We start from the raw sequence: 12427 nt of genomic DNA on the forward strand, positions 1-12427 counted from the left end.
TTGAACAAACTGTATTCCTCCTCTGGTAAAGTTAGGGAAAGCAGCTCCTCCAAAGCAGTGATTGGAGAGCAAGGAAAAGAGTTGGTGTGTCCACAGAAACTCTCCCCTCCAGAGAAAGGACTGTCTGCATAGCAAAGTGATCTCACAGTATGTTCGATTCCTCTTGACTAGTGTTGGTTATGGCAGGCTTCTCAAGCTCTAGGCATACAGTGTGGCAGATAGATATCCTTGAATTAATCCTTCAGTATATTAAATGCCCTGTCGGTTATTCAAACGTAGTCATTTATAACTTTCTTTATTAAATGGGTAAATTTTCAGATGCTTCCACTCATCATCACTATATTTGAACGCTTGTGAATATTTCCATATAATTATATTTAATACGGTAAACTCTAAGTGCTGTAATTTCCTTTGACCTATGTTGCAGTTAGAGATATTACTTGATCAGTGCTCTCAATGATTCATTTTATGCACACGTATTTAGTTAATTGGTTATTTTTTTTTTCTGCTTGTGTTTATATGTAATATACTCTATAAGGAAAAAGAAATCAGTCTGCTCACAGCTGAGTCTGGTAAAAGAGCAATTAGGGTCTATCAGAACAAACAGCTGTCAATAATAAGTTCTGAATTAAAATTACCAGCAAAGAAAGGAATCTAGACATCTGCAGGAAATGTGAAAATATTTTTATAACCAAATAGCTGAGATCTCGACAGGGGTATCACGGAGTTCTCCCAGCTATACCTGTAATGCACTCTGAAATATTTCCACACTGAAAAAACACTGCAATTCATTGCATAAACTGAGCTGCATTTTTTTTTCATGTTGGTTGCCATTGAATAGCGTGTATTTTGATTTCATGTAATCAGCATGAATGCTTTCTATTTCAACCTATTTTGCTATGCCCTGGGTCATAGAATGAAGCTTAAAAATAGTTCTGTTATCTTTGTTATGTCTTTCCAATCAGGGTTCTATTGCTTGCTTTCTCTCTTTGGAAAAAATACTTTTGGGTCTTATTACTCAGTATCTGATTCATTTGTTATCAGGGTTGTTTCCTGCAAGGAAAAGTTGCAAAGTGGGCTTCTGGCATCTGAGTTCTATTGCAAGATAATTGCATACATTTGCAGGTATCTGGAGATAGTAAGGTATTTGGCCTTAAAAAAAAAAAGGAAGAAGGAAAGAAAGAAAGGAAGGAAGGAAGGAAGAAAGAAAGAAACCACATCTTTTTTGAAAGCAGCTTTTGCAGTCTCTTCTTTGCATTGAAGTTTTAAGTTCATTAGGTAAAAAATCCTATATAAGAATGAGATCAAGATTTTTTTTAAAATTCACATGAATTCATGTGAACACACATATGTAGATAATTAGGAGTATATTTGATACATCTTTTGGCCCTCATTTACTTATAAAAATATTAGAAGAGGAGTGCTTCTGTATCCTTGTTACCCGAAATATGGCCCAGGGACCAGCGGCATCAGTATCACTTTGAAACTTGTTGGAAATGCACAATCTTGAGTTCCACTCTGGACTTACTGAATTGGGCTCTGTCAAGCAGAGCTCAGGCATCTATGTTTTCATACTGCCTACGAATATTTACAGACCACTTGGATAGACATACAATGCATAAATGCCTGGGGAGAAAGCCATTCATCTATCTGAAACAGAGCTGACATCAGTACAACTAGCTAATACACAGCAGGTACATGAAGATCTGTCTTGACAGTGCTCCAAAAGCCACTTAATTCCTTTCTTTTTGGGTAGGTGAAAAGAGTCAGGGAGCTAATGTTTCATGAAGAAAGGACAATTATAGGCACAGCAGAGGCCTTTTTTGGGTCAATATCCTTGCAGCCTAAATGGATATAATGATGGACCTTGGGTCTGTCTGGGGTGCTCTAAGGAAAACTGTCATCTTGTTTTCAGTAAAACTCCATTGCTGAAAGCATGAATCTGGGAAAAGGATACAGGGACCCAAGTATTGCTTCTGTTAGTAACAGCTACAAGGCCTTGGTCAAATTCCTACCCCTGCCTCAGTTTCCTCCTTCAAAAAATCTAAATAGGCAGAGGAGTTGAAAGAAGCAGTGAGCAGTTTTGATGCATTCATTCAGAAACTTTTTTGTTTAAGAAGCCAGATCAGGCCCTTGGGGACACCAACACAAAGGCCTGCTGGAGGTCTGCAGGGGGGTGACACAAAAGTGAAGCAGACCCTGGACAAGGTGGTAGGTAAACGGACTGTATTGAGACTGAGATTCTCACTGCCTTACAAAAGCTTGTAAGAATCAAACAAAAGGACTAAATAAATCACAGAGCTACCAATTTGTAACCCCTGATAAGAGCCTTGAAAACCACTGGACCATTTATGTTTAAATGAAGATAATCTCATTTTTAAAACGCAAAAACACAAAAACAAAAACCCAAAATTCTTGCCCTTGTGGGAAAACATTACTTTGCAAAACAATAGAAATAAAGTTGCTGAAGTTTGAATATCTTCCAAATACCTTTCAGTAGTTCATCAGTTCATCTGTCCATCTGTCCGTCTGACTCTCGTTTAACTTGACTCAGAAGTAGCAGCACTTACGTTGCTGATGGGGAGCCTGCTTGCTGTGTGGACTGCACAGGTCACACACGGCATAATCTATGTGATTGGTACTTTCTTTGGATTGAGCAGCATGCAACCTGTGCAGCTTTCTTTGGCAGACTTGGTTAATGGTTGTATCGCTCTCAAAATGTGGATAATTTTGTCACTCTAAACAAAATTTAGAATCTAGATTGAACTGATATGGCATTTACAAAGAAAATCTCTGAAAATGATATAGTTCCTTATAATTCCATAGCATCATTTGAGTGACCTCATTCAGATTCAAGTTAACTACCAATTATAAGAGCCAGCTGAGTCTGCATTATCTCTGCCTAATGGTCTCTCTCCATCAGTAAAATAAAACCGTGCTATGGCATATTCAGGTGTTCTTTATAATAAACATATTAGCCTTCTAATTTATCTTGAGCATCACATTTTAATAATAAGGAATGTGTTTGGCAGACAATGTGAGAACAGAGCCAAGATCATAAAGAAGTCTTTGGAGGACTTCTGTTTGAGTCAACATATTTGGGCAAAAAAAGTCAGTTATGCCCATGTGGATTTGGATTTTTATAGGCGTAATTCTTCTTAAGAAATCCCCTTTGAGCCATCTGGAAAAATAAAATGCTCTGAGGAAATTTGATGAGTAGGTTACCCTTGACCTCTCAATATTCTAGACTAGGCTCCTTGTCAGGTCAGTTGTTCTGGGCTTAATCTCTGCTTCTTCTCTTTTGATGAAGTGTGAACTTTGGATCATCAGAGGATGCCACCTAAGAATGAAGTGCACTTTTTCTTTCTAGAGTGATCAATGTTCTGGGTGATTTCATTCTACTGTTTGCTTATTTTAACTCTTTACTAAGCATTCCTCCTTTCTATGATATCTTCTTTCTGGAACCCACTCCTTAAAGGCCAGCACCTGACAGCAGGAACAAATCCAGGCTGCAAAGAGCTGCCAACAGCACCCTGGCTTCTCCTGAGAACCTATCTCTGGGCAGTATTCCCAAGCTAGAGTGAATGAGGTTCCCCCTTCTCTAGTTTTTTGGGCCCTCAACTGTTTATTGATCTTTCATATTTTTATAATAATAACTTTTTCTCCATTGTTTTATATTTCTTTTTATCCATTGTTTTATTTTTTTTAATTCTATTCTTACTGATTATGCTGTCCTTGCTAAAAAAAAGTACACATTTAAACTAAAGTGAGAGTACCCCCTTACCACAGCATCACCAGTTCTAGTCTCCACTAGGAGGTAACTATTGGTATAATTTGTGTATCTTTTCAGGTAAAGTTCCTGCATCAACATGTATGCATATAAAAATATATATCATATTGTGTGGATTTGTAAAAAATATGTGTTATCATGATGTATATATCACTCTGCAGCATATTTAGAAATCTTTCTTTTTGTCAATACGTGGATTTACCTCATTCTTTTAACTGATGCATAGTATTCTTGGTATTTATATGCCATAGTTTATTTAACCATTTCCTTAGTCATATTAATTCCCTACTTCACATAGTGCTGCAATGAAAATTCCTTTCTAAAGCTCTCTGTGCATATGTGTACATGTACCTCCATGACAGATTTCTAGAAGTGCTATGTCAAAGGATATGTGAATTTTAAATATTAATGAACACTGCAAAATTGCCCTCCCAAACTGCTTAATTGCATGGATACTGCATTTCAATGACAATTTGTTCAAAAATTTTTTTTGATTTGTATGTTATACTAATACGTAAAAGTGAATTAGGCAGATGAATATTTATATACAAGAAATCTGTATAATTTCTCTGGTCATTCTAGTTAAAAGAAATGCCAGGGAATGTAATACTAAAATACTCATGGGCCTGTTTTTTGTAGAGAGCCCTCAATAGTCTAGAGATGTCCAGTATAGATGCATATTAAGTTAAATGTTAATTTTTGTCAAAGAAAAGAAAGAAAACTTTCAAAACAGCAACCATATCAGGATCACATCACAGTTTTATCAGAATAGTCATCTGATTAATCTTTTACATCTCAGTCATAAAATTCAATCCATTCTATTAGATTCCTTTTTAAACAGCCTTGCTGTTACAGCTGAAATATACTACCCAATCCGATTACGAGCTAATATATGTACAAAATGCTCACCGTAATTTCTGGTCCATATTTTACTGTCTTTGCACCCAACTAAATGATCTGTAAAATCTCCTAATTCTGTTGTCTTCCTTTGCCAGATCACTGAAGTATCAGTAAAGGGTCAGCATTAAAACTCCACCAGATTAATCAGAAAAGCCAACTTTCAAGCAAACACCCAGAATGATTTTAGTACAAAATAGCCCCCTTATGCCTTTTAATGTTTTCCTTTTGCACATTACTACCGTATCGCATCACGGGACATTAAGCATATTTCAACTCATGGGACTAACTCAATCATGTTTTTAGAAATTGAAAACAAATGTTGCAACTGGATGAATGATAATACTGAAGTAATAACAATTTCCTAGTAGGCGTACTTGTTTAATGGATTGCATAGATATTCAGCTTGTAAACACTGGAATATCTATCACTCACTGAAACCTTTTTTTTTTTTAAGGCAAAAGTTTATCAATAATCTGGTTTACTTTAGTGGAATTATTGTCCTCACTAGAGGGTAATTTAGAAAGTTGGTTTTACTCCAAGGGTAACAGAGACCATCCTAATCCTAGACGTGATTTAAAAGTGCTGTCCTCTTCCCTTTTTGCTGGAATTTTCTGTAACATAATAAATGTACTGAATTGTGCTGGCCTCAGCCTGAAGCACAGGGTTATGCACTCTTTTTTTTTTTCTTTCCCCAAAGATATTTAGAAAAATCTGTCTCTGTGAATAGATAAAAATAAGGGTGGTTTATCAGTTTTGCTGTCCTTATCATGTTTCAGGTTGAAGGCTGTTGAAATGATGAAAAACAAACAGCCCTAAATAGGGTCCCATCATTATCGCTGCTGTGGGGAGCTCAGTTTTTCAGGATCAAAGAAAAATGCATTTGCTTTTGGAACTACAATCCTTCATTTTGAGAGGTGCACTGCACTCAGATACTGATGGGTGAAAAATAGAGTAAATTGGAGAAGGAAGTAAAATATGTGCTGCTGTGGGAACGTGGAAATTCAAACAAAAGTAGGCTGGCATTCTTTTAAAAGCTCTGAATGTTCAGCATTCAGTTTCTTAAGAAAAACGTAGTGCCTGAGATTTGTTATTTCTTAGCAACTGGAGTCAAGCATAAGCACAGGTTGTTTCCATCTTATCAAATTAGAAGAACTCCCTTTATCTTTGTCAACATGTATGAGAGGATATTCCCCTGCTGGGGCCTTTGGGGAGAATATTTCTGTATATGTCATTGATTCAGAAGAAGGCTTAATATTTTTTAACGTTTTTTTTTTTTTTTAACTTTGCAACTCAAGTTGAGCACCTTTGATTTCCCGGGAATAGGAATTGCCATGAGAAATTGTCCAACATAGTAGAGACAGGGAAGAGTCTTGTTCTTCCCCTCAAGGAGATCATCAACTGGCGTAAAGGTAATAACCAGAAAACAAAAGTAAGATAAGGCAGTTGCCAAGAAAGAACTATACACTGTCAGAAGGATCCAAGAACGAATAAAACAAGGGTAGAGTCTTGATCAAGGATGCAGCCTGTGAGATGAGCCTTGAAGGAAGGTAGACCACAACAGGTAGACATGAGGAGGAGGAGGAAGGGCCTGCATAAGCAAAAGCCCTGAGGTGGAAGAGCTTAACATGTGTTAAATTTTCCTGGAGCTGAAAGGCGGCCACAGCTCTTGTAACAAAAGTATGGCCTGAGAGCCATGCAGATAGAAAGGTGAGACCAGTGCCTAAGACACATCCAGATGACATTTTTGAATCTCTGAATTTAAAAGAAAACCCACAAATACTTAGGGGAAAATTGCTATTAAAAATTGCTATTATTGACCAAAAATCAGACTGGCCTATGACTTCTTCAATATACAAAATACAAAGGAAGACAGTGGAGCAATATATTTAGAGTTTGAGGAGATAATACTGGAGCCCAGTAATCCTGCACATAACCAAGCTGTTGGCCCTACGTAAAAACAAATAAAGAATTTCTCAGATATACAAGGCATCAGAATACCATCCAAGTGTACTTTATGTGAAGCATTATTCAAAGACATATTTCAGCAAACCAATAAATGTATCAAAATAAAGAACTCACAAGTAGATGAGCCATGTCATAAAAGTGAACTATGAAAAGTAAAAGAGAATTATTTTAAATAATTGCAGTTAATACAGTTATGTATGTAATAAAAATGGTGAACAATCCTTAAAATGGAAAATAAATATGGGGAACATGCCCTTTTCCTCTCACTGTCTTCCAGCCACCCTGGCTTTCTTTTAGTTAGTCAAATATACTAAGCTATTTTCCATCCCAGGACCTCTTCTTGGGGTACTTTTTCTCCTCAAAAGCTTTTCCACCTTTTTTAATTCAGCAAATCATTCCTTGTCCTTTAGGTATTGCATTAGTTTGCTAGGACTGCCCTGACGAAGTGCCACAGACTGGGTGCCTTAACTAATAGAAACTTACTTTCTCACGGGTCAGGAGGTCAAAAGGGCAAGACTAGGGTGACTCAGGTTGGTTTCCAGGGAGACCTCTCTTCTGGGCTTCATCGAACATAGTCACCTTCTAGCTGTGTCCTCACATGGCCTTTCCTGTGTGCTTGTACACAGAGAGATCTCTGCTATCTCTTGTTTTCTTTTAAGGACACCAGTTCTTCTGGATTAGGAACTCAACATTATGACCTCATTTAACCTGAATGACCTCCCTAAAGACCCTATCTTCAAATACAGTCATGGTGGGGGGTTAGAGATTCAACATATGAATTTTGAGGAGATATAGTTCTGTTTATAACAGATATCAATTTAAATGATGCTTCCTCAAAGGTGATCTGCCAGCGTTCTACACATTGACCTCATAGCAGTTGTTGAGATTCTTAGTTATATATTTATTCATATGATTATTAATATCCAATCCCCCCCTCCGTCATCTCCATGAGGAAAGGATCATGTTTGTTTTGATTACCACTTCCCTGAGATCTTAGCACAGGATAGGCACTCAGTAATTATTGGTGGGATAACAGTCTTCGAAGTTATGAAAGAGCATAGTATAGCAATAACAAATGTGGACAGAAGAACAAAGTAATGCTCACTTTCCAGTCTGTCCCTGGGTGGTGGTGGGAATGGATGAATTAGGACAGTCTATGCACTGGTAATGTGTAGGCCTGGCTCTCAGGTGAGGAGGGGGGAGGAGGGAGTAGTAGTTGCCAGTTTCCTTGGTATAAGTACTCCCATGATGGCCGGTTCCAGGCTATAAATATGACATAACTGAATGCAAAAGCTGGGGAGAGATACTTAGTAGCACATCATTATATAATATTTTCACCTCAAGAGGACAAATGTAAATTAAGAGGCAATCTGTTTTGAGCATTACCGTCATTTTTAATATAATTATTTAAGCAAAATTTCTGAGAATTTAACAATTGGCTTTTGCCAGCTCTGGCACACCACTGATGGATAGTTGAATAAAACTATAGAAATTGAATGCACAGAAACTTATAATTTGTTATTGTGCTGGGCAAGAGGCAAAACAGTGCAAGCCGATTCTTAAATTTTAGATCTGAATGTCAAGGAGGAGAGTGAGAGTGGGAAGAACAGATTTGAGCAGAGAAAATGCTGATTATTCTTGGAATCTGTTTATTTCTAGAGAAATCTGAGAGCAGTTTGAAATATAGGTCTCCCTTATGCTCAAAGAAAGGGCTATCACTTTAGGAATCATTTGTTTGAAGATTATTGCTGAACCATGAAAGGGAATGAGAGAAAGGAGGACAGAACTTTAGGGACATTATCTACATTTTGGGGGCTGGCAGAGGTATGTAAATTAGAGAAAGAGGTACAGATGGAAAAACCCAGAGAAGCAGGAGGATAATCAGCACAGGAACCAAACAGAAAAAACCTTACATGCTGAGGCACAGTCTAAAGAGGTGCCAGCAGACTTCTAAAGATGACATTTAGAGTTCCACGTTTGATTCTGGTTTCCAATTCTACCCTGTCCTAGAGTCCATGGAAACATTCCATATGAGTCACAGATCTTTTTGGCTAATTTCATAGGCTACGTGTTTCAGGTTATTTGTATTTGAGATTATTATAAAATCTCCTCCCTTCCTACCATCAACCCCAAGGGGAGCATCTGATGTTCCCCATAATCCCTCAATCAGTCAGAGATACCAAGGAAGAAGGACTTTTCAAGGAACCTTCATTAGGGATAGTTGAACATCACTAAAGGACTGTTACAAGAGGGGTAGGTCACAAGAAAGTTTCCATGTCTGGCAATTGTTTCTTACTCAGATGGCAGAAAGCAGTGGGAAGCAAGGGTGATGCCCTGAAATGTGGTGCCAAAGTGTAGCATCTCAGAACCTGCATTGGAGTTCCTGTTTGGCCATTTACCATCAGCTACATGACTTCAAGGAAGTTCCCAAATGTGAATCCTAGAAGGGGAAAGGACACTGACAGACATTTGTTGAATGACTCCAGGACACTAAGCACTGTGGTGGGAAGGCGCTTTACTGCCATCTCATTTACCCTGACAATACTTGTGAATGCAGAAACTTCTTCAAACATAAGTATTGGAAATATGGGGAGAAAAGGGAGAGCAGCTTGAGGGGGTCGATTAAAGCAAGGCTAATCTCAAATGATCCTGTGGTGATTCTATCAAAATTTTCCCAGCATTAACACTGCCTGTTTCTTGTTGTCAGCTCCAGAGGTAGAATTTTTAAATGGAGTTGACACCTACAAAGCAACTGCATCTTCCTTTATGTTTGCAAAGCACGCTGTATGTTTAATTCAGCCTTAAAACTCACAAGATAATTAACGAGTTAATTATCACTATCATGATTTAAGAAAAACAGGAAAACAAGGAGAGGATAAGTGACTTTCTCAAGGACACCCAGCCATTAGTATCTGACAAAAGTATTTTGAACCTCGTGGTCTCACTTCAAGCTAAAAGACACCCTAACGTTTAAAACCTCCTAGAAAAGAGGTAACAAAAAAGTTCCAGGGGGGTTGTATGAACAGCAAGATTGGAAAGTTAATCTTTTGTGTTTAGGGGAAAAAATAGGTTTTGCATAAGTCATAGATTCTCTTTGTTTCCTCCCACAATTCAAGATTTAGACATAGGCACATGTTGGATTTTTTCCTTCCTCATTTTTTGAGGAAAAAAATGTATTATTACCACTATGAAGAGGTTGATATTGTTAGGATCTATAGTTATTTCTACCAATTTTGCAAGAGTCTGTGGTATCTTTCTGTCAGAATACAGAACCTTACCTCATCCAGACATTTGGAATGGCCCTTGATGCATATTTTGAGAAAATATCCCTGCCAGTATCTAGATGTGACTTGATATATAGGGCTCAGTTACAAGGCTTACAGTGTGGTTTCCACTAGGAAAATACTGCATGAAATTATATTCGGTTAGAAGCAATGCACAATTAGGATGAAAACATTTTAGAAAGACAACAGAAAAAGACAAAAAGATTTCCATAGTCTTAGAATCTGCCAAATATGGGGGCTGCCTCCCACCTCCAGACTAAGTCTTACTTAGTTTCTGTTCATTGCAATGTGCTGGCATATCAGGAGACCAAGATGTGGGGAGCACTCAAAGCATTTTCCTGTCCCCCTATTCTCCATCGAACACTTTGTGGAGCAGCCTTCAGGTATTCGCCACATGGTTCTGAACCTTTGTCAGTTGTAGGATTTCTTTCACTGACTGAGGGATCCTGTTACCAAACCTGGATGGGCCACTCATTACACTAGGCCCCTTGTGTCAGTCACTAATTCTAACTCACTTGTTTCACAAATGTCATTGCACAGGGTATGCTGGGTGCAGGGCAAATATAACAGAAATGTTGCTCTCAAGATACACTCTGTCGTTTGAAGACGATAGTCCTACCAAACTAATTCACAATACAATGTGACTGGGACTACAGGGTGGTATATAAGACACTGAGGGATTTGGGACAGAGGGTGACCATAATCCTGCCTGGTGCTGGAGAGTGGGGAAGTGAGTAGGTGGAGAGTGTCAGGGAAATTTGCCACCTTAAAGGTTTACTTGGTAAAATAAACTAAATAAAATGGGACTTTATGGATTTCAGTGCATCAAGTTTCTAATTATTTTGTGCTAAGAAATGTGCTTTCATTTCTCAGACTCTTTGTCACATAAAGCTTTTGCATTACAGCTCAATGTCATGTCACTTTGTGGTTTAAATCCTGATGGAGTCTTAGAGTCAGTATCCAAGGCTCTCTGACTAGATACACAGAGTCACTTTCTATGACTGACAGAACATAAAAAAGTAAACAATTTTAAAATAGTGGTTATATCCTAGTCCCACTTAGCCTACTATCCAAACCTCAGGGCTCCTGCGTGGAGGCTGGTTTTTAACTATACTGCTCAGTAGTTAAATAAAGGTATTATTTGTTACAAAATGCTCACTTACCACCTTCCTGCCACTTGGCAGTGGAATCAGGTACCCTAGTGCTCATTAAATGCATTTATATGGAGTTCTAGCACCTTCCTTGCACCAGCGCTTCACCAGGCCTATGAAAATGTTATGTGCAGCTCCCAGAGCCAGTGGTATGACTGCAAAAGCCATTCTGTTTCTTTTGCTATTTCAGCCTCCTGAGTTCCCCATCCTTCCTGTCCTTCAAGATCTGGTTCAAATGCTACATCATCCATCCACTAAACCAACACATCCTTTTTTTTTCTTTTTTTAATTGAGGTATAAATAGTTTTGTAAAGTATTATCTCCATTGATAGACTCTGAACTCTAGGTAGGATCTAGTCCACCTTTAACATTATATCCCGTATGTTCCTTAGCAAATTACTTTATTGTTCACTGAATGGAGATGTATATTATCATTGCACAGATGGACAAATAAATGAACACATAGGTTATAAATGATGGGAAACAGTGGCACATGGTGAATGAAGGAGTCTGTCTGTAGTCTGGTGTCTAAGGTGCTGATATATACCTATTCCTGTTGATTACATGTTTCCCAGCCAGGAGAACATCCATGATCAGGAGGAGAAAAACATTTTGGATTCAGCCATACTTGACACATAAATAGACCCAGCCTAACGGGTTAGGAGACAAAAAAAGCTTACCTTGGATTTAAGAACATAAATGTGTTGTGTCATTAGTATTCTTTCCCACACTCGAGGAAATTCCAATGTTCCAACCACCTGACTCTGTAATCCAGTTCCGTGAATTAGATTGTCTCCTTGGAGTGGCAAATCTTGTCTCTGCTTTGTTGATCGCTCACCTCCTCTTCTTTGAATCGTTTTGCACCAACTAAAAAACAACCCATAAGTCCAGAAGTAATGGAGTTTAAAAAAAAAAGCCTCAAGGCTTCTTCAGTAACAAAGATTGAGGCTTTTTATTTTCCCACACAGAATGCTTGAATCTCACCTGTAATTTCAAAATACATTCAACTCTGGAAAAAAAAAGGAGTGAAAACAAGAAACACACCCACACTCTCTAGTGACTGCTTTTTTATTAAGAATTTCTTTCCATTGAGAATACACTGTACTATTTTTAGTATGTAACAACATTTTAATATTTTAATTATATACTTTCCACTGGATTGGTTTTAAAACTTCCTTGCTGAGTTTTAGAACATGAAATGTTTCAAGTTGTGTGATTTACTAGTGTTCTTTTTCTTTTCTTTTTTTGTAAACTGAACTAAAATGGACTGAAATGTTTTGTAAAAAGATAAAACCTACTTAGATCTTGACCAATTTTTAAAATATCTTTTAATATAA

At 37.7% G+C, this 12427-nt stretch overlaps 1 protein-coding gene across 35 annotated transcripts in view; it reads left to right on the forward strand.

Annotated features, from left to right (window-relative positions):
* The window catches only part of PTPRD (protein tyrosine phosphatase receptor type D), a 1865527-nt gene that overhangs the window by 1841042 nt on the left and 12058 nt on the right, over window positions 1-12427 (forward strand). The window lies entirely within an intron of this gene.

The sequence above is a fragment of the Vicugna pacos genome, chromosome 4 (assembly GCF_048564905.1).
Source record: "Vicugna pacos chromosome 4, VicPac4, whole genome shotgun sequence".
Lineage (NCBI taxonomy): Eukaryota > Metazoa > Chordata > Mammalia > Artiodactyla > Camelidae > Vicugna > Vicugna pacos.